This window comes from Sylvia atricapilla, chromosome 2 (assembly GCF_009819655.1).
Source record: "Sylvia atricapilla isolate bSylAtr1 chromosome 2, bSylAtr1.pri, whole genome shotgun sequence".
Lineage (NCBI taxonomy): Eukaryota > Metazoa > Chordata > Aves > Passeriformes > Sylviidae > Sylvia > Sylvia atricapilla.
Genome location: NC_089141.1, coordinates 6,792,941 through 6,815,813, shown reverse-complemented (window position 1 = coordinate 6,815,813; position 22,873 = coordinate 6,792,941). Strand labels below are relative to the sequence as shown.

Sequence of the window (22,873 nt, the reverse complement as noted above, 5' to 3'; positions counted from 1 at the left end):
TGGGGTGAGGATGCAGAGCCCAGAAAAGAGGTAGAGGTGGGGAGAAGGTGTTTTTAAGATTTATTTCTTGTTATTCTGCTCTGATATTGTTAATAATAAAGTCAGTCAATATCCTTAGGCTGAGTCTGTTTTGCCCATGAGCATTTCTGTTGAGTGATCTCTCTCTGTCCTTATTTCAATTCATGAATCTTTTGTTTTATTTTCTCTCCTCTGTCCACCTGCAGAAGTGAGTGTTAGAGCAGCTTTGGTGGGTGCCTAGCATCCAGTCAGAGTCAATCCACTGCAACATGTAAAATCCTGTGATGTGTCCTTGTCCACAAAACCAGTCATCTCACTAAAACAGGAAACTAGATTGTCCAGACACAATTAACTTTTGATAAATCCACCTGGCAGTACTCAGACACCTTCTTGTCCTTCCTCTGTCTGGAGATACACTGAAAAAAATCTGGCCAGCTATGAGATGTTAAGTACTAGCAGTTATAAGCAAAGATACATATCTCTTTTACATTATTGCTGACATGCAATTTAAAAATATTAATGTTCACCTATTTTTTTTTTTTTTTGGTCATAGAAAGGATCAAATGATTTATCCGATATTTAACATTCAGCATGCAGAATTGATGGTGGGTACTGAGGCTCAGAAAGTCAAATAATCCAATTAGCAATTCCATTCTAAATGTACAATTAAATACTACTAAATTAATCATTCTTGATCAGAATTGCTCAGAAGTTCTCATCTCCTTTTGAAAAAAATTGACAAATTGTAGTAAAGTCAGACATTTTAATATCTCTCTACAAGGTGCTGTATCAATTTTATTTTTTTTAACTTGAAGAGGATAAATTGTTTTAGTGGGTTGGTTTGTGTTTTTTTAGAAAACATGCACTGCCAGTCTTTGATGATTTATCTCTTCAATATATAATTTTAATGGAGGAATGTCACATATTTATAGGCATCTGTATGTGTCCACTTTTTTAATTCTGTGATAGGACATATAGGTATTGGCAATGGAGCATGGACAGCCTTTGGCTGGGATCCAAGAGGCACAGATGGATTGCAACAGCACAAGCTTATTCATAAAAATAGGAAAGAAAAACATATGATAATATTTTGGCTACAAAGATTTGCAGGCATCATGGAAACAACTGCGCATTTTATATATATCATTAAGCCTTGGCTATTACATTAATCAGACAATTTTTCAAACAATTAAAACATATTTTGAGTGCATTACTCAACCTTATTGTACCAAATAAAACATGTAAACAATTATTCTCTTCATTACTATCAAAGCAGATTCCACCAAGAATAGTTTTCTTGCATGGTATATTGTACACAGCTATAGTCTTTTACCCAGAATCCTTACAAATCATGACCTAAATACAGCCTGGCACAAACATCACACAAAATGCTTTGAAAGGAAACAATGCAGTATGCAGGGGGTTGCTTTGCGGGTGCTGCTTATCCCCCTGAGCTTCATTACCTTTATTTGAAGATTTAAAAATCAACAGCCTAAAGCAACTTGAAAAAATATTTAAATTATCTCTCTGCATATATCCAGGAAACTGTCACTCTCTGCTACATATTGCAGAGCAGACTGAGGTCTTTGCTTCCAGCACACTGAATATCTCTCTTCTGAGGGTAACCCAGCCCTTCCTCCCATATTTTGCTGAATCTTCAGTCTTGATATGGTAGGGTCATCAAATACAAAACCTGACATTTTTCAAGAGAATATTTCTGTTATTTTTAGTTAAAATAATCTCAGTCCCCTTATTTGCATTAGCAAAGTGTTAAGCATGGCAGTTACAATGTTAGAATTATAATGTTGCATATTTTACAACCTGTTTCAGCTCTTCTTATACACAGGTATATGGTAGGAAACTTGGTCTTCAAAAAAAGTGTTTTGCTCATGACTTCTCAAGAGCCAGACTTTCTGCCTTAGGGCTTTTGTCTTAATGGACTTATTTTGCATTATTATGTCCTGAATTCTTTAGTATGCCTCCTAATAATTGTCAAAATAATTGCTTTCGAAGAAGCTATGAGACATAGTGACTATACTATTAAATCTGAGACACAGATGCAGATGGATAGTCTAAATGTAACCTCTAGTGTACATTTACCTAATTAGTACAGAGTTGACACCAGGAATTTGCCCTTGTGCCAATCTGTTCCTGAGTATGGCATTGTCAAGTTTTCCTTCAGAATGCTCTGGGGAAGTGTAAGAGCAGCTGTAAATGCCAAATTTTTGTGAGCAAAATGAGTAAAAGTAAAATTGGGGATATGTAGCGCCCTGTATCAAGGGTAACTGAAAACTGTCAAAACAGCTGCATTTTTGTGAGTGTGAGATCAAGAAATAAACAGAAGAAACCATGGTTAAGTTATGAAGACACATAATATAAAAATTTTTGGGTGACTAAATCTTTCTTTTAAACCTCCTTATTTTCTTTCTTATTTAAATTTTTTTGACCACGTTGAGAAAACTTAGTGTCACCTGAAAACTTAGTGCCAACTGAAAAAGACTGTGTAGGGTTTGTTTTGACAAGAAATTGAGATGTTTTAAGAATTTCCTATCTATTGAAGAGAACTAAACCTGTTAATCTCTCCCGTGCTCTGCTTTATCACCTCATCTATCACTTGCATTTTCATCTTCTACCCACTTTTTTTTTCTCCATTCTTGCAACTAAATCTTCCCTGTCCAAAGAAAAGTTCTTCATGATCTATGGTTTCTGTTGTGGCTTAACCCCAGGCAGCAACTAAGCCCCACACAGCCAGTCACTCACACCTCCCCTCTGCAGGTGGGGAAAAGGGAATTGAAAGGGTAAAAGTGACAAAAACTTTGTGGGTTGAAATAAAAACAATTTAATTTTATAATTATGCAAATCAATAAATAAGTCTACATATTATCATGGAATATTTGGTGTTGGAAGGGACCTCTGGAGAGGTCCAACCTAGTCCAACTCCCCTACTGAAGCAGGTTGATCTAGAGCAGGTTGCACAGGACTGTGACCAGTCAGGTTTGGAATATACCCAGAGAAGGTTCCAGGCAGCCTTGTTCTAGTGCTATGTCACCCTCTCAGTAAAGAAGTTTTTCTCATACTTGGATGGAATTTCCCATGCTTAAGTTTGTGCCTGCTGCCCCTTGTCACTGGGCATCACTGAAAAACGGTGTCCTTGTCTTCTTGACACCTGCCCTTGAGGTACTTGTAGGCATTGATCAGAACCCCTGCCAAAAATTAATACTATCCCAGCTTAAACCATGACAAAGGGTCAGCAAAGGAAGCCACAGGCTAAGAAAAGCTTATTTCAGAAAAACTGCTTCTGTTGGAGAGGTAGGAAATAATCTTTGTGTACTTTATTACCAAGAGAGTTTGTTTTTCTGAGAATAGGAAGATCAGAGTGGGGAAGGAAAGGGATGGGGGGAATGCAAAACCACTGGAACAAAGATAAAAGAGTGAATGATTTTTCTCAGCTCATTAAAAGGAAAGTCTTATGTGAATTATCCTAAACCATTAAAGAAGTAGGATGTTAAAGGTATCTATCAATACTGTCAGGTCAAAGATAGGAAGGACAAAGAAGAAAAAGTCATTCCAATGTTAGATGTGTAGTTACTTCCACACTTTTCTCCAAATGGAGATATTTCCATTCTGCTAATTTACATTTGACTTACTGAAATAGAGTGGATATTACCAAAGCACCTGTTTTTTTCTATATCTCTACTAACATTGTTACTTGTCCACTTCAAAAAGCAAAACCAAACACCCACTGCAAGCTCTTCTATGACTGAGCTTTAAACATACCAAGTAAGGGTCAAAGAAAGAGTCATTCCTCCCTTCATGAGACAGAAAATGAGAAAATATCTTCAAAGATGACTCAGAACCCTGTGCTATAGTCCTTAACTGCAGCATAAAGTAAAATTCACTGAGCACTTTAAGTGATAAAAGAGAATCTCCTAAAGCAATTCAGCACATGGATAACTTCCCCAGGTTATATATTGTTTCTTTTGGAAACTGTTGGAAAAAAATCAAGGCAAAATGCCAGATATATTTTTAGGTTGGTCTCTCTTGCTCCAGAGTGTTAGAAGATTTAGTTTATCTAAAGTAAATCTAAGTTTCTAAAAGAAACTAATAGATAGGAAGAAATCAGAATTAATTCTGAAGTTACATGAATTAAAATAAACTTTTTTAAAGAATATCTACTGTTGAAGATAGAGCTGGAGAGCAACTGGGGTACAATTGTGTTTCTTTGTTAAGGATAATAGAAAAAAGAAAAGACAAAAAAGTGGCTCAGATTACAGTAAATTTAATATGAAAAAAAAAGAAAAAAAAAGATGAAAAAATACATCTAACATCATCCTTTGTCTGAGTTTTTATAGATATCTTACTTCCTAGATGAAAAGTGCTATTTTTTTAATCAGAATCTATTCTTGAGCTGAGGTGAAAGTCAGTATCTTCAAAAAGAAAACAAAACAAAGTAACAAAATCTTATCAAACATGCAATTCTGTGCTAAGATACATCTGTATATATATGAAATGCCTTTTTTAGCACCTCTTTGTTACCTGAGATAGCCTTGCTGAAGGACTTCTCATTTTTCTTCAGAGCTTTATACAAAATATAACAGAACTATAACAAAAAATCATGTGCTTTATCATCTCAAGGGAGGAATGACTAGACTGCTCCACAGGGAGTGAAACACAAAAGGAGAAAAATTAAGCATACAGGATAAAAGAATCCCCATCAATGTATCACATATTCACCTATAACATCCCTTAAGTTAAGTGAATACTTTAATGCATGCCATTAGTGAGATTTTTCTGGGCAATAATGGACACAGGCCCATCTCAGCCTAAAAAGAATAGTAACAAAATTTGAACCAGTTGGAAAAAAGCACAAGAAATTGGGCTTTTCAGAGAAAATGCACATTTTACCCTGTTATTCCAAAAAATAGTTTAGAGACAATTCTCATAACAGTGGCAATTGAAAACAGTGTCCAAGAAAAAATAAAATCCCAGAATCTTATGGAAAGAAATCTAATACATGTCAAAAATATTTCCTCTGCAGAGAAAGTCACATTTACTACGAAGGACTGTAAGTAATTGTTTCTAATGAATTGGCTCCCAAGGCAAGGAGCAAAGATCACCCAGTTAAACAATCAGCCAGAAGAACATTTTTCCCCAGGCACCACATAGGTAAACACTGGACCTATTTTCATAAAATGCAAAAATTAGAAGCACAAATATATTAAAAAAATAACAAGACAGATTTATTGAGGACTGTTAAAAATAAATTCCCTAAACTATTTTTGATCACCTTTGCCTTTTCTAGTCTTTTTCTATTAAAACTAGGAAATACTAATTTCTACTATCTTTTTCTTGTTTTTTTCTGAGATGCTTGTTGATAGAACGTTTACCCTAAGTCTTGGCAGAATCTAGAATAATTTGCAAAGAAAAAAGTAATTAAAACCTTAAGTATATATTGATTTACTTTCCTGAGCCTCTGCAGTGCATACTCAGAAACAGTTCAATGGGTTACCTTGATCCTTATATTCATGAGGTACAGTTCTCCATATAATGTCTTAAGCAGTTGTCTAAGGTATTTCAATTTATGATCTGAGGTATGCAACTGTTTCTTACTATAACTTTTGATAAAAACTAGTTACTTGAATGAGGCCTGCAACAGCAGGTGAGACCCTTGCTAAGGTTAAATAAATTGTAATTTTCCTGCTTTCCACAGAAATACGCCAACATAAACCAGAGATATAGAACTCTTTTGAGAAGTGATACAGTTTTGGACATCCTAAACCCGTGATTCCAGAGGAGAAAGCTGCCACTTTTTGAAGCGTTCCCCACCACTCGTGCCTAAATATCCTAGTGGTCTCCTGGGTTTAAACCCCACGGTGCTACATTTTTTCTGAAAAGTTTTTGAAGTGATTTGGACTCCCCTGCCTCAGAGGGAGCAATCAACATTTTGGCAAGTTTCTCATGACTTCTGATGTGTGGCTTCCTGGAGCTAAATGAATTGAGCACTGTCTGCAGAGCCGCCCCACGTCACTGCTGCTTCCCTGGAATGTGCCACGTGCACCCTGCCAAGGCTTCTCTCTGCAGTAAAATTCAAAGAGCTTCCAAAAACCATCCAACCGCTCACTTTATTTTATTATATTTTAATTAATACTTTTGAAAACTCCTGTGAGAGAAAGGATCTGAGCGCTTCCAGCATTGAGTTTAAAGCTGAAATTAAGGCAATGAATCAGACTGTGGGCAGTTGGAAGCTGATATCCTAAAAGTGTTTGCCACACAGCACTACAGATTTGGAAGCTCTGCACATTTATTTTGCATGTTGACATGTAGTACATGGTATTCGCCCCCAGAATTATGGTTTGTTTAGAAAAAGAATCATCTCCCATTTTCAGATACAAGCAGAAAAGTACCTTACCCTACAATTTTGCTGTAATAATATTTATCAAAATTAGTAACCTATTAAAAAAACCTAAAAGAAAGAAACCCCTATGTTTAAGGTTGAAAATATCTGGTTTTGTCTATTAAAAGTTATTTGTTTAAACATAAGAACATAATTTGCTCTGTCCTTTCCCACACAAAACACATCACTGTCATGTGAATAAAGCAGCAATGTGACCAGATATTTTAAAGCTTTGATTACTTCCCACTAGTTTTCCACTGAATAGATTATTGTAAATTCCTCCATTATCATGGATGTCATTTTACCATTTCAGTGATTTGAATCACCATAGATATTAATCATATTAAGCAAATGTACTAAAATATGTGATTTGTTCTACAGTTTTTTATAGACAACACAATTTTGTAAATGTTTTCCTATTTTCATGCCAGGTATTCCAGGATACATTCATGGCAGAGGGCATAGCAGCAGAATAAGTAAGTCCAATAGCCCAGGTATCAAAGTCAGTAAGAACAGTCTTTTATTAGTGAGGAGACTTAAAACATACTAGTTAGTTAGTTAGAAAAAAAGAACAAAAGCACTGGGTTTAAAACAAAAAGAAACTCACTCTTGTGGAAATTTAGTAAAAGTAAAATGTGAAAAGCACACAAAACTTTTTGACTGATACTGTTTTATCAGTTTTTCCTCTGTATTTGTGTTCTGACAGGTAAGTACTTTGTTTTGAAAAGGATCTCCCAACTCACCACAATTTTAATGTCTCAGATACTGCAGATGGGAAATCTATAAAGGCAGCCAAAGACCTTTGGGTGTGAGGATGTGATGAAGTTTTCTAAAGAGTGCTATTGCCACTTGCAAACATAGATGAAAAAGAGAAATGCCTTGTGTAATATCATTCAGAGGTCCAAAGGCAGACACAGGAGCTGACATTAACAAAGTAATTAATGTGGGCAGAGGACCTATGGCTGCTAAAAATCTCAACCTGAAGCTTACAATTATCTCGAGTCCTTTTTGTACTTTTTTCCTTTTACAGGTCTTCTGTGTCTTGTCTCTTTTTCAAACATAGATTAAAAGATTATTATACTTTTTATTTCTTTTTTATACCCTTATAATGATTTTTCTGTTTACTGTTGCACATTCTTATTCAATTTAATATTTATAGATTAATATAATTAAGTTGTTTCAGGATTAAATAGATAAAATTTATAATACCACCAAACGAAAAATATTTTTTTATTTTATTTTTTAGAGCATTCAATTATTTATAAAGATATACATTAATGGCAGACACACAAGAATTTTATTGTTTTTTAGATACATAAACCACTTCCAAGTTTAAATATTGGAGACAGTAATTGAGTAAACATCAGCAAATAGGCTATCCTATTTATTCACCCTTTCAAGGGTTATTTGTCTCCTTTTTGCTTTATTTTGATTTGAGTAATAATTGGGGAGAAGGTCAAAGAAAGCATATGACAAATCTTATAGCTTATTCAGACTTACAATTCAGACTCCTTGAAACTGGGAAAAATACTAATCGAATAAAAATTAACCTCATGCACATGATTTAATTAAATACTGGGTTAGACTTCTTACTTACATGGCTGATTTCAGAAAGAACATATTAGATAAAATATTCATCTCAGAAAACTGTAGAGACTTCAGAAATGTGCACTTAATTTGCAAGAGTCAGCTGGAGAGACAGTACCCAACATCTTTCTCTGGGAGGGGCCAATGGAGGGCAGAAGAGGACACCCTAAAGAAACAAAACACTAAAGCTAAGTTGATGCTTGTGCTCCAAATCTTTCCAAGACAACAGACGCTCTGCTGGCAGATGCTGACTTGCCAATCCTTATCAGTCACATGGAGGTCAGTGACCACTGGGGGCATATCCTGGCCTCCCTGCCAATCACCCTTGCAAAAATTAGACAAGAGCATGGCATGCCTTTCAAAAACAATGTAGACAAAGCACAGACAGAAATTGGGAAATGTTTTTTATGGAAAGATGGCATTTAAAAGAGTAATTGCATGAAATGTCAAATTTGATAGACAAGGCTTCACTTCTTCACCTGTCAGAGCTCTGTGAGCAAAATAATTTCTGGATATCTCTTTAGAGAGCCAATAGTGATGCCAAAAAGTCTGAATGCTTAAATAAATGACTAATCTAAATAAATCATAAATTGCTTTTCATTTGATGGTGTTACTATGTTTTTTATTATTTATGTACTTTCACTTTCCAAAGATCATGCAGCTGTATCACTGGGGAATAATCCAGAATTTCAGATTTCTTTCTATGGGAAGACAAATTTTCATATGTTTTTGTATTAATTTATCATTAAATCATTGAAAGAAACTGATTCAATTATCTGTTCATTGTGAAGAAGAAAAAGCACCAAAAACTGGGTGAGAAAAAGAGGAGGAGGAGAGGTGCTCCAGGTGCCAGAGCACAGAGCAGAGTTCCCCCAGAGCCCCTGGAGAAGCCAAGGGGGATCAATTATTGCAGTGGGACCCATGGAGAGGTCAATGATGAAGCCTGTGCTGGGTACCATGATGGTGTAGGTGGGTATGTCCAGAGAGAAATTGCATCCCATGGGAATTATTTTGCTTAATTAACTTAATAACTTATGCTAGAGCAGGAGAGAAGTCTGAAGAGGAAGGGTGGGCAGAGAAAACCTACTATAACCTGATCACAACCCCTTCATTCCCCATCCCTCCACACCACTCAAGGGAAGTAGGTAGAAGAGTTGGGAATGAGGGACTGAAGTTGTTCTTGAGAAGAGGAGGGAGTAACTGAAAGTTGTTTTAGGTTTTTGTCGTGAGTTTAGTACTGGCTAAACACCAGTGCACCCACTAGAAATTATTTACTCATTTCCTGCTGTGAGATATGGAATAGGAAGAGGGCAAAACAGGCTCAAAACTTTAAAGGGTAAAAAGAAAACTTTATAAACAGAATTAAAAGTAAAATGGTAAGAAAATCAGAATAAACCTTCAGAACACTCCTCCTCCCCCCACAGCCTCTTTTCTTTCCCACTGACAATGTAGAGACAAACCGTGGAACCTTCAGTGAGTTTACCATCTCTAAAATAATCTTTCTTCAGTCCACTTGGTGAGAGGAGTCTCTCTTGCCATGCCATGGAGACTTCTTCAAAAGAGACAATTCTCTTGTGGCATCAGTGTCACAAACTAACCAGCCACCTGGGAAAGGAAAAACTGCTTGCAGTGTGAGAGCCCCTCACATTCCTTCTACCTTTCCCAAAGCTGCTTCCATGGGCCATGTCAACTTATGGGATACTATTTTAAGGATTAGCTGTTCTAGCATAAAAACAAAACTTCTCTCCTTTTGTCTCTGGAAGCAGAAGCTTTTCTTCTCCTATCCCTGGGGTAAAGCTTCTCATCTCACTCATGTCTGTCTGTTCAAGCTTCTCATTGGTTTACAGCTCTTCAGCATCCACACACTCCAGCAGACGTGACTTTTTCTCATGGGCTGTGGATGAATGCTGCATCCCCTCATGTACTTCATGAGTTACAGGGAAAAAAACAAAGTCTGATATATCAAAAATGTATCTTCATCTTAGCTTCACAAACAAACTTCAGCCCAAGACTAAGGCATCTCCTCAATCCCCGCCCATCTAGAATTTGGCTCCTTCTTTACTGACCTCAGTGTCCCATGTTGTTTTCTCTACATCTTCACTCTTTCCTTTTCCTGATTCAGGTGAGAATTTGCGCTCATAGGTTGATTTGTTCTCAAGCTTTATCAATTGAAGACATTTTTACAGAGTTATGCAGCATTGAAATGTTGATCTTGTCCAGGCTCTGCACCAAGGATCCACTGTGTCCTTTGCTGCTCATCACATGGTCCCTGCCAGCACTGCACAAGCCGTGTTTCTGCTGGCACCACCCTTGTGCTTTTTCTTCATACAAGGTGCTGGAAACACAAAAACCTGCTGACACTGCTTTTGTCCTTCTGGCCACAGCACAGGGGGCTAAAAACAGCTACACAAACCAAGTCCATTGCGAGTCATGCTGAGACAGCCACAGTAGCGCGGCTCGGCCATGACTGCGCTGGTTCTGGCTGAACAGTCCTGGCACATGTCCTCTCCCAAAATGGGGCTCTTCTGCCCTCAGGGCTGCCCCCAGTGCTGGCCACAGGGCCACTGATGCTGGTCTGGAGTAAACAAAGTTCATTTGTGAGGTGTGCTGAGATAGCAGTGGCCTGGCTGTGTGCAGCACTGCCCCAGCTATACGGATTCCAGGCTGCGTAGTCCTGGCCCTGTGGATGTTGGTGGCATTGGGACAGTCCCAGTGGCATGGCCTGGTGGCAGCAGCAGTCTCAGGGGAGCCATGCACTGACGACGCCTGGCCATGGAGCCACACTGGGCAAGGTTGGCCAATTACCTCTTTAAAGGCTAGAAGCTAAAAGAGCCTCTCCCATGCTAGCCTGTCCTAAATGTGTTCTCAGAGAGGTGTATTCTGCCCCTCTAGTGATTTAACCAGGTGTCAATCTTTCAAACTAGGCTCTGCCTGGTCCCCAAGGGAACCATCCCGCCCAACTGAAAACCAGACTTTGTTAAAGCACCAGACTTTTGTCTTTGTTTCTCACCATCTAAATCTAATTTAATTGGCAATAAATTAAATTAATTTTCTCCAGGATGAGTCTGTTTTACTCACAATGAGGACTGGTCAGTGATCTTCTCTTGTTTACGCTACCCCCTTCCTTTTCAAGTTGTTTTAAAAATACTTTCAATAATTTAAATAATGGGGGCTACTAGTGAATAGGTAGCAAATAGTATGTGAAATAAGAGATGAAAGCAAAGTTATAGAATTTTTATAATTTAGAGACTTCTATTCGTAAAGTCTGTAAGAATCCAGTCTCCTATAAGCAATTAAGCTGAGGCAGATAATTTGAAATTTGATCTTTGAAAAAATATATCAATCTTCTTACCTAGTTCAGAGGCTGAATCACTTACTCATTAAAATGGATCTCTTAGAAATCCAGTGATTTTTCAATTCATTGCACAGTGTGCCAATATTCCATATGAATCTTAGAGATCACAGTTAATACCTTTTATTTTCAGTGAAAACTGGCAGAGAAAACAAAGCAGTTGCAGTTAATCTAATTACAATGTGATTGAAAAATACATTTCTATTTTAAGACAGGATTAAGATATTTAATATCATTAGCATGCGGTAACCTGGAATCTTTAAACTGCAGGATCAAAACAGCTCTTTCAGCTTTCTTTCCATGCCCTGAAATCATTAATGTTTGATTGAATAACTGGTGGCTTCTAAAATGCAAAATATTAAGCCTTTATGTAATCCTAATATTTTTGATAATTTGTAGGTACAATTTTCTCAGTGAGATAATTTTGTCAGCCTTAAAAATAGAAAAAACAAACGAATTTCTTTGAATATCTCTGTATTTATTAAAAAAAACAAAATTGCAAGCTACATTTCAAAGGAATCCTAAACTATAGGTGCTAAGGGATTTGGCAGTTTTATTGTAAACAGGTACCAAATTTCTTTTTTTGCATTGTCAGTGATACCTCGGCCAAAAGGTGCAACAACTGAAGCCAAATTTCAAATTTTTAAAGCCAAGGGTCATCCAAATCTGTCTGTCATTAGCTGATATCAAAAAAAGAAGGTTGAAAGTGATAAATATTTTTACATGTAAAAATAGCCTCCTTTTCTGCTGCCCCTCCCAATAATTTATGGTCTTTTGGATTTGGTTTATCCATTTTTTCATAGTGTTTTAAAAAGTACTATAAACGGATAGAAAGTACAGAATCTGTTGACAATCAGGATTTTGCTGAAGCTATATTTTATCTTTTAAATATTAATTGGAAAGTTTTAATATTTTTACCAAAGATGGCTGTAAAATACATGTAACATGTACATATATTTTTCCTAATTGTATAGAAAATAATCTCAATAATTTCTACCTAATTCATGCAAGTTTTCATCTATCTATTTTCTTCTCTCCTTGATGCTCAGACAAACATTTTGTCAAAGAACACTGACTAAAAGATCAACCCTCTGTAAGCACCTATACATTGCAATCATCAACGTGCATTTAAGGTCATTAGCAAACAAAAATTCACAAGATCAGAGAAACACCACTGTTTCTTTAAATCAGTTACTTCTCTGTAAGAGAAAGAGATAACATTGAGGTTACAAAGTACTCTACTATAGATCTAAATCTCAAATTATTTGAAACTCCATTCAAAATGTTATTGAAGGAAGTACTGCAAGTACCTTTGTTCAAAACAAGGACTAATTTAAGAAAAACAGAAGGGAATGAGGCTGAACAGCCTTATGCTGCCGTATCAGAGTTTTCTTGAGAAGTCTCTTATTTAAACACTAACAAGACCATATGGCTTCCAGATCTTAGTAGAAAGGTTTCAGGCTAAATTTAACACAACACAGGAAGAGAAACTCGCTAGTATTTTAGTCAGATCACATTAAAAATGTAAAAATATAATCTAAAAAAAATAGTGGAAGCCTACAGGCAACTCTTGTGTATCTTCACCTACTTGTTGCCTCTTTATTCCATTCACTCTAGCAGAATTAAATAGGCTTCCTCAAAAAATAGTTGTGAACATTCACAGCTACTGTGCAATTGTCTATTTCCTTAACCTAATGCTGATATTACATAAAAATCATGATGCTTCAGTGTTAAATAGAAGTTAAGATAAGGAGAAAGACAAAAAAAAGGAAAAAGCAAATAAAGAAACTTCTTAAGAGATTATGTATTTTGCCACTTCAAATCCTATACAACTTTTAATAAGTGACATTTTACAAATCTTTGAGCTTGAAAGTGAAAGCAGCTTCGAAATTTACAAAGAAAAATCCAGTAGGTTGGTGTATAAATAGATTACTTAAGAGGAAGACGGAGGGTTTTTTTAATAATGAAATTTAAAAAGCAAAAGGAACCACATACTCATGCTCTACAGTCACAGTTTAGTTACTGGTGAAGTTTGAATCGTTCACAAGGAAGGATATAATATGATAACATATATATATCATATATAGGTTAGGTCGTATATATATATGTTACACTCTATCAAGCAGAGTTTTCTACTTTAGAAAGAGACTGAATTTTTTTCTAATTCAGAGTTGTATAAAAAAAAAATTATCCACAGTAATTTCGAAATGGAGTTATTGCAATTTGTGCAGTATGTATATATCACCTATTAATTATTTTTTTTTCCAAACTAGCAGTAAAAGCTGGTATTCTTCATATTAGAATGACAAGTATTTTGAAATTGAACAAGATATTTTACTGCTGCTTTTTTTTTTTTTTTTTTTTTTTTTTTTTTTTTTTTTTTTTTTTTTTTTTTTTTTTTTTTTTTTTTTTTTTTTCCCCAAAGGCTCTCACAGCAGCTTCAAAAGACAACTAGCTAATGCAACTGTTGATGTGAGAAAGGTGAGGAAGCTTAATATTCTGATGTACTTGACTTTGAATACGATGAATTAGTCTTCAAGACTTAATTAAATCATTGTCACCCTTTGAAGCTCAAAGATTAGAGGCTGTAAGCTGCACAGAATCAAAGAATATTTTAGTGACAGTTACAACGGCAAATCCAGCTTTAAATTTCAATTATGTGGTCACTGAAACAAGTGATTTAAGAACAGTAAGTGGTCAGATATATAATGGTATTCCCTGTATTCCAAGATATTTCCTTCATAATCAAGAAAAGTATAATTTACAATTAATTGAAAAATACAAATTTACAAATAACAATTACAATTCTAAATTGCCTTCCATTTAAGTGATCAGATAACTTAAGACTAATTGGCATTAATGAGCTATAAGGACATACCGAAAAGGTTAAGGCATTATTCCTTATTTTCCAGCTATTTAACCTTTGCGCCTATAACCATAAAACTTAAGCTGTTATGCTTAATCACAAAAGACAAAAATTTCTAATATTTACACCTTTTTATTAGTTGGGCAATAAAGTCCTGAGTTCAGCTGACATGACTGGAATCTTGGGCCCTTATGACCAGACTGTGACACCCCTTGGCTTTGTACACTATTTCTCTTTATACATAAAGAGTTAAATATTACACCATTGTTCTTGAATTTTGGCCAAAGGCCTTCCAAGGAGTAGCAAAGAATGTAGAGAAATTTTCATCAAGGAAACATCAGTTTTCCATAATCCACACTAGATTTTCTGTCATCAAAATGAAGACTGAAATGGAGTTAAATATGTTACAGAAGTATTAAAAATAAACCACACAATCCAACTCAACCCAAACCAGACCAAGTTTAAAATTCCTGGATGAGTGTTAGTTGTTATTTGCGTCTGTGACACATTCTTATTTGAGTACAAAGTCAAAAAATCTACACTGAGGAAGCTATGAAACATTGCATCTCTTGAGGCAAATGCCAGGAAAGTACAACTCAGTGTTATTAGAATTACAAAATCAAGTTTTTTTGAGATCTTTGTTTAAAACAACAACAACAAAAACATATATCATGTAACAGCTTTTAGGGCAGAATATAAGATTTAATTATCTGGCAATAAGATTTTCCTAGTAGGAATCTCATGAGACAATGGAGTTCATAAACTCCATTATCAAAGTCATACTAAATAAACAAACGGAAGCATTAAATCACATAAAGATAATCACTTTTAGTTTTTTGCTGTTTACAAACTGGATGTGCCACAGTATGTGGTAAAGAAGTTATTAAGACTTATATGTTTATTCTTTGAAAAAATAAAGGCCCATTAAAAGAAAGCCAGAATAAAGTAGTAATGCTTTTATGGTAGTTTTATAAGTCACTTCTTTTTAAAATCCTCATTCTGATGTTGAATAAAAGTCTCATCTAACCTCTGCTGCACAGAGAAGTTCCTAAATAGCTGTTCACCTGCTATTGATTTCTGAAGAACTGAGTGAGTAGGGACAATACTTCCATTTATTTATTTGTTTCTGTGTTAGTTTAATTTAATATTCATTACTTTGTTAGGCCTTTGATCTCATTATTATCCACTCACCCCTGTGTTTCTTGAGGGCATCTTGATTTTATGGCGTTAAAAAATCTCCATGCATTGGTCATCTTAAAGTATTAATATCAGCCAAATGCACATCTAACTCTGTAACTGCTATAGGGAGATATAAATTAAATAAGTTATTAAAAAATTGAGATTTCCACATTAAACATTGTTTATCTGTCATTATCTGTTATTTGTCTATTACCATCAGATACTATTTATCTGTTTTTCTCTTATTTATCTGTTACTGGCCATAGTAGACAGAGAAAATTTAAAAGCTACAGATGCAAAAGAACAGGGGAATGCGTGCTTTTTCTTCAGGAAATCAACCATTGTGACTTTTATTGATAAATCAAAAATCTTGAAGGATTCTAAAAACACATTTCTTACTTTAGCTGAGATGTTCTAAAATTTTTCTTTCAGGAAAAAAAAAAATTGATTAACATTTGATGCAAAAATAGAACACGGAAACAGGGGCGATCTTCTAATTATGAGACATCCATAAAATCCAGGGCAGGAAAATAACTGGGACAGAAAATACGAAAAATCTGTTGTTGAAACATTTGTTGCATAAAAGTACATAAAAATTGACATCCTCTTATGTGTAAATTTCCCTTTTATTATAAATAATAGTTTGTTTTCATACAAAGGACTAAAATCCTGGGAAGAGTCTCCACTTGTTAATTCCAGGATTTTTATCTGCAATGTATGTAATTTATAACCAGCTCCTTGTAAATTATTGTGAAGTCGTTAAATTAATTAATAGATTGGCACATTAGCTAGGAGATCCACCATCATAGCCTTCAGCTATTATTGTCTTCAGAATATCTGCTAAAAATATATAAAATTGAAAATATGGTTACCTTGAACACAAGCAGCTGTTACTATTCTCTGAGAAATGCTATAATGACAGAAAAAAAAATATAGCTAGAAGAAATGGCATTAGAACATGGAAATAAGACATCATCCTGAGCAATGTCTTTCGAAAATCTAGGACACGGCATTAAAGCCAGTAGCTACTTTTATCTTTAGTGTCTTAGAAACATTTTTGTATAAAATACAATTTTACATCTTTGCATTAAACAGCTGTTGCTTCTTGAGACCTCAAAATCTCCTAATGGAGCTGGAAGTCATGGACACCATCAAACAATGTACAGAACCTATATGACTGAATACTTACCATAAAATCTTTCAGCTTAGGAGCCAAAGACAAATCCATAGATAGCAACTAATTCTTACAAAAATGCCTTTGGTGTTCATCGCTCACAGACTTAGGCACACTGATGAAATAGTTTATTAGCCACTGTGAAAATGGGCCTAAAACGTATCATCTACCAACAGAAAATGAAGTTTTATATATTTGAAGTTGCTAGGACCTAACAGGCAGCTCCTAATTGTTCTGTGCTCACATAACTTTGTCTACTGCTTATTTTATAGGAGAAATTTTAAAAGAAAAATTTCAGGTTTTGCCCCCAGTTTTTCTGTGAGTATTTTTTTTTTTTGTATTGATACCAGCAATACCAAACAAGAAGAAATATACCAAAAGACATTTTTGGCTAGAATATTCCCACAAATTACATTTAATTCTCAAATTTTTAAGATGTTAGACTCCAATAGGTCCTCAAAGGCTACTATGAAGATTCCTATTGTGTATTGCTCAAAATTGTTCCCTAACAGCTCTTTCTACAGCAAGGATTCTTTATTTGTCATATATATCCTATCCCTATTTATAGAAATTTATCATATCTTATCAAAGATATGGCAGTCTAACAGATAATTCTAAACATTATACTTAGTATAAAAGCAGTTTTTCTCAAGGTCTGTGGTTTTCATGGTTTTTTGGGTTTTTTTCTTAGAACTCCAGATATGCAAGCCATTTTTACAGATAGGATCTGTCTATACATGCTCTACTTCTTTGACTGACACATCAAGATATGACATGAGATAAATCATTGCATCAGTCTTTTCAGGATAGTAATGCATGACTTAATGCAGTATGACATGACTATTAAGAAGCAGATACAGTGTTTCATAATACCACAAGTCAGTCTGAAGTACAAAAAAAGACAGATCACCTTCAGCCATTATCTGAGAACTATTCCTTAAGAACTAATTAGCCCCAGTCAACAGTCTGTTGAAAAGGTTATGAAGCAGGAACCTTTGAAGATATAATTGCATGTGTAAATGTGCAACTAAGCTTTTGCCATGAAGTAATAAAAGGTTCCACAAGGTTTCTCTTTCTCTACAATTAATTTGCATGATGAATTTAAAAAATTTGCATGTAAATAAAAATTTATTTCTGACATATACACTGCCATTCACCTAAAGAAGCGCTGTTAATTACAGAATCATTAGGGTTGGTAATCATTTACCTCCAAGATAATTGAGTCCAACCCTTGATTGATCACTACCTGAGGCATCAAGTGCCATGTCCAGCTCTTTCTTGAGCACCTCCAGGGTTTGTGACTCCTCCACTTCCGTAAGCAGCTGAGGTTCTTAACAACATTTTCCATGATGAAATTCTTCCTGATAAGGTATTTTTGAAGAATGATGAAACTTGCAATTCTAAAATAAATAAATATCCCAGATCCATTCTCACTGTCCATGTTGTTTGGGCTTAAAGCCTTGATACCTGGTGACCAATTAATCACTCAGAAAACAGCCTGAACACCTATTTGAATAAAAGTTAAAAAAAAAAAATTGGCTCTTTAATGACAAAACAAATGTTCTGAAAACAAAAACAAAAAGGAGAGGAAAAGGAAAAAGAAATCCTGATTACTCCAGGATTTGGAGTTTAATTTAGAGAGGGCTGCTCAACTGGTAGGAAGAGCTACATAAATGATGGTAAAGAAACAAAAGTGTTTGTTTCAGGTAACCTTGAAAATGTTGGAAGATTTCCCTGAAAATTTTCTATGTCGAGGCAACCAAGCTGTAATTCACAGATAGTTCACATGACTTAACAGATATGAAGATTGAGGCCCCAACCAATCCCGTTCCAAGTTCAACAGCAAGGAACATGTACATAAAAGCAAATCTGTACAAAAATGTTTGCCTTGCACAGGAGGAAGCCTTCCAGCTGACACATGTCTATATCTGTTCAACATTTTCCCCTTAATGATTTTTGCAGAAAATCAAGCATTTCCAGGACCTCGCTCTGTACAGGGCTTGTTTCTGTCATCAGTGATTTATAGCATAAGACACAGGTTATGATGAGCAAAATAGGAAATTAAAGAGATTGGAGAAATGTATTAGGATAGCATAATGGTAAATAAGGGTTCAGACAAGGAAACTACAAAAAGAGTTTGGGATGCAAAAATTGTTTGGGATTTTAACTCTCCCTAATTGTTATGCTGGAAAAGGGAAGTAGATGCTGTATAGATATTTTCAAATTTGCAGACTAACTAAGCTCCTGTTTCAATGTCTTTGCTGTCTGGATATCCACCCCCATCCTACTCACCCACCAAAAAAAAAAAAAAAAAAAAAAAAAAAAAAAAAAAAAAAAAAAAAAAAAAAAAAAAAAAAAAAAAAAAAGTGGGGTTCCATTGGTAATTAAAATCCATAGGAAAATGAAAGTAAAATCAAACCCTTTCTGATCCTAATCCACTTAGAGAAGGCAGAGTTAAGCAGCCTCCCTCATGCCCTGCCAGGGCACACAGCCCTCCTGTCCTGCTCAGAGTTGAGGCTGCATCTACTCCTACCTTCTGGCCTTTCCAAATTACAGCTTCCATCCCTTGAGCAATTTTCCTCTTATCTTCCCCAAATCCACTGAACATGGAACTGAATTTTACCTGCTCTGTTGGGAAGATTGGAGTGAGCTCTGTCTGACACCAGGCAGCAGTGGAGCTGAGTGACTGCAGTGTGTGGTTTTTACGCCAATGACAATTGTCTGAGGTTGCCAACGCACACGTTTTGAAGGCATAGGGGAAGAATACTTCCATCAAAATTTGTCATGCAAAATTCATAAACAACTGACATTGAGTGCTATGCAAGTTTATTTAAAAGAGTACAAATGACATAAATTTAAGCAACTCTGACCAATTATTATTGAAAAAGAAAGAGAAAATTTCTTTCAACACTTCTTTTCCTCTGTTTCTGTTTTGTGTAGTGCCAGACAAACCATTCATTTCTCCTCAGTGATTCTGGAATCACTGAGGAGAAATTGCATACACATAAAATATTTAAACAGAACATTCTTACCTATTCCCTTTTAATACCAATTTAAAAATTGAGTAACTTAATAACTGGGTTTCTTTTTTATTTCACTGCAGTTGGAAAATCCATAAAGAAATGAGACTGTGGGATTTGATAACTGAGAAGTTATAGTAGCAGACTTTCTGATCTATGCATTCTTGTCAGCCTGCTTGAAAGAATGCAAGAGAGAATTAATGAAAACATGACATTAGAAAACAACCAGTGAAGATTTCTGTCAGTAGCTCAGTTAAGACTGAGAACAGCAGAAGAATAAATTTAAGAAAAACTTTGCTGGCAAAGTATGAAGCTCAGACAAAAGTCCAGAGAAAATAAGATTATTTCTGACAGGTTGATGCCTGATAGCTGGAACATGGCACATAAAATACTAAAATTTAGTGTTTTCTTTGCTTGGTATGTGCAGACCCCATTAAAAAAAAAAAAAAAAAAAAAAAAAAAAAAACTCAGCAAAACCAAATTTTATTTTTCTATAGAGTCATTATATCTTAAAACAAGAGGTTTTACTTTCTCCCCTGCTTTGAAAACAGAAAACAGTAGTGGAATTTTTAGGCTATAAAATCACACTAAGATGAGGGTTCTTTGCATATCATCTTGGTTTTGACAAATTGCTAGATTTAAATCCAGCTGTCTAAATGCAATCCTGGTAAAAGTTGGAAAGAAATGGTGAAATACTTTAATTGGATAAGATTTTCCACAGCTAATGACAACAGATGGGAATTTCAGTGAACCAGTACTATAAGACTTGTGAGATAATGACTACACTAAGTGAGTCAATTTAAGCTCACTGTTGCTGAATTCCTTTTCATCTCACTCAACACCACACTTCCAGATTTTGCTTTTAAGTGACAGAATGCTCACATACCAGACCACTACTGCTGATGACAAATGAAGACTGCTCTAATCACATTTTATATGTGGCTGGAGTGGTGTCCTTTTCATTTGCCATCAGTAGTAGTTAAAATAAAACTCTAGGTAAAGGTATGAGTGAAAGGTTTCTAACAAATTACAAAATATATAGTATGAAACAGACCCAGTTCACAATTGATGCTGCCATTGGAAGCTTGTAAACATCAGGCACACATACAGAAATATTTACATTTGAAATTACACACTCGCTGTCTGCAGTGGAATAAGAATCTATGCAGGAAATAGATTCAACAACTATTTCCAGTTCTGGACTCTTTATTTCAAGAAAGACATTGAGGTGTTGGAATCACTGCAGAGAATGACAACACGTCTGGTGAAGTCCTATGAGGAGCAGCTGAGGGATCTGGGGATGTTTAGATTGGGGAAAAAGAGGCTCAGGTGACACCTTGTCACTCTCTCTAACAGTCTGAAAGGACAGTGGATCCGGGTGGGGGCCAGGCTCTGCTCCCAGGAAATGGATGATAGGACAAGAGGTCACAGCCTCAGTTTGCTCCAGTAGAGATTCACATTGGACGTCAGGAGCAATTTCTTCATGGCAGGGGCTGTAAGGCATTGTAAGGCTTTTAACAGGTTGCCCAGGGAGGTGACAATGTTGGCATCCCTGGAGGTGTTCAAGAAGTGATCTGGATCTGGTACTTAGTGCTGTGGTTTAGTTGACGTAGTGGTGATCAGTCAAAGAATGGACTCGATCTCAGAGATCTTACATTGCAACCTAAATAACTCTGTGGTCAATGGGTGCTTTCCACAGGCCTTGCAAAAAATGGGTTTTATGATCTGAATGCAGATGGAATTGCTCACCCTGATGCTGGGGCACAAACATGGGCACAGCACGTCAGCTGCAGTGGTGGCAACAAAAGAAACACAAACTACATGACAAAGTTTTTGCACTTATTTACTAACACATTGACTGCAGCTATTCATCAGAGGGAAGCAATAACCAAACCAGATATTTCTGATGGAATCCAATGTGGTTAAAACTACACAGTAGTTTTGTGTGACCATACCGAGAAAACTGTCAGTATTTGAATACTGCACAGACAATGCATTTCATAATAGTAAATTATTTTTACAAAAGAAACAAATAATCAAACAAAAGTCAATGAATCCTGTATATTTAAGTAATTCTTTGCATAGATGCAAAGAATTAGTTTTGCAGTTTTAAAAGGGATTTCTGGAAGCCACCTCATGCATCCTCCTGCTCAAAGTTTAAGTTAAACTAACCAAAACTTAGATTGTCTTGATCAGTACTAATACATTTGGAAATCTCCAAGAATGGATCCCCCCAACATTCTCTAAATAGTATTTTCCAGCACTTAGTGATGCTTGTATAGGTTTTTGTTGCCTTTGGGTTTCTGTTGCAATCACTTATAGTGATAGTTGCATTATATTCTCTCACTGTTTACCTCTAAGAAGAGTCTGATACCATCTCCTCTGTCCAAATATTAGGTACATAAACAATGCAAAATAAGTTCTCTTCAACCCTTCTCTTCTTAAGTCCAACAAAAAAGCCTGGGTCTAGCTTTAGTAACCTTGAGGAAACAAACATAGACTCTGAGCGTCTCTGACAGTTCCAAAGATGTCCAGCCATGAAAGGTTTCTAAAACAGCTGTTCAAGTGTCTATTCCATTCACACATAAAGGGAAAAGGATTCTTAAATGCTGCATGGAAAAACCCCAAAATTCTATAGGAAAGAACAAAACCTTCTTAATCAATACAACCTCTGAAAGTTGTAGAAAATAGCAGGAATGAATTTTCACTGTTCCTGAAAAATACTTTTTCCTGTGCTTTGATCTGTATTTTGCCCAAACTGCAGGCAAAACAGACCTCTCTACATTACAGACAAAGAAAAATAAATCAACCCAAGTTACTTTCCAGAGTCAATTTACACCTGTCTCTAGTCTCATTTTCAAGCACTATCAGTAATAGAACATCACTAACTTGTTTTTTCTCTTTTTAAAATAGCAATAAAAAAGGCACAATCTTCTCTACCCCTTATCTCCAGACATGGCTAATTTCTATTCAGAAGCACATCAGCCTAGTTATTTTGCTCTTAAATTCAATTGTTCTTTTCTGGCTCTTGTAAATAAACAGTAGTCTACCTGAAATATGAGGTTAATAAGCATAAATTTGTTTCAAAAACCTCAGTGATGGAAAAGAAGACTTTCAGAATTTCTCCTGTTTTCTAAATGGGTACAGGGTTCATTAATAAAGCTTTACTAGAGAATTCTTTATCTTACAATATAGTTACTCTCTACAATCCTAACAGTTTTCCGAACTGGGCTTTATTTTGCTGTAGGTGTAAGTGACACAACGAAAAGGTATGAGTTCCATA

At 35.5% G+C, this 22,873-nt stretch overlaps 1 long non-coding RNA gene across 2 annotated transcripts in view; it reads right to left on the bottom strand.

The window, feature by feature from the left end:
* LOC136373693 (uncharacterized) overlaps positions 1 to 22,873 on the bottom strand; it is a 498,676-nt gene that overhangs the window by 291,269 nt on the left and 184,534 nt on the right. The window contains exon 2 of one of the 2 annotated variants that reach the window (XR_010745708.1): positions 13,690 to 13,777. This is a non-coding gene — a long non-coding RNA (uncharacterized lncRNA). Of the gene's footprint in view, positions 1 to 13,689; positions 13,780 to 22,873 lie in introns of both variants that reach the window. The other variant, XR_010745707.1, reaches the window with a different exon arrangement.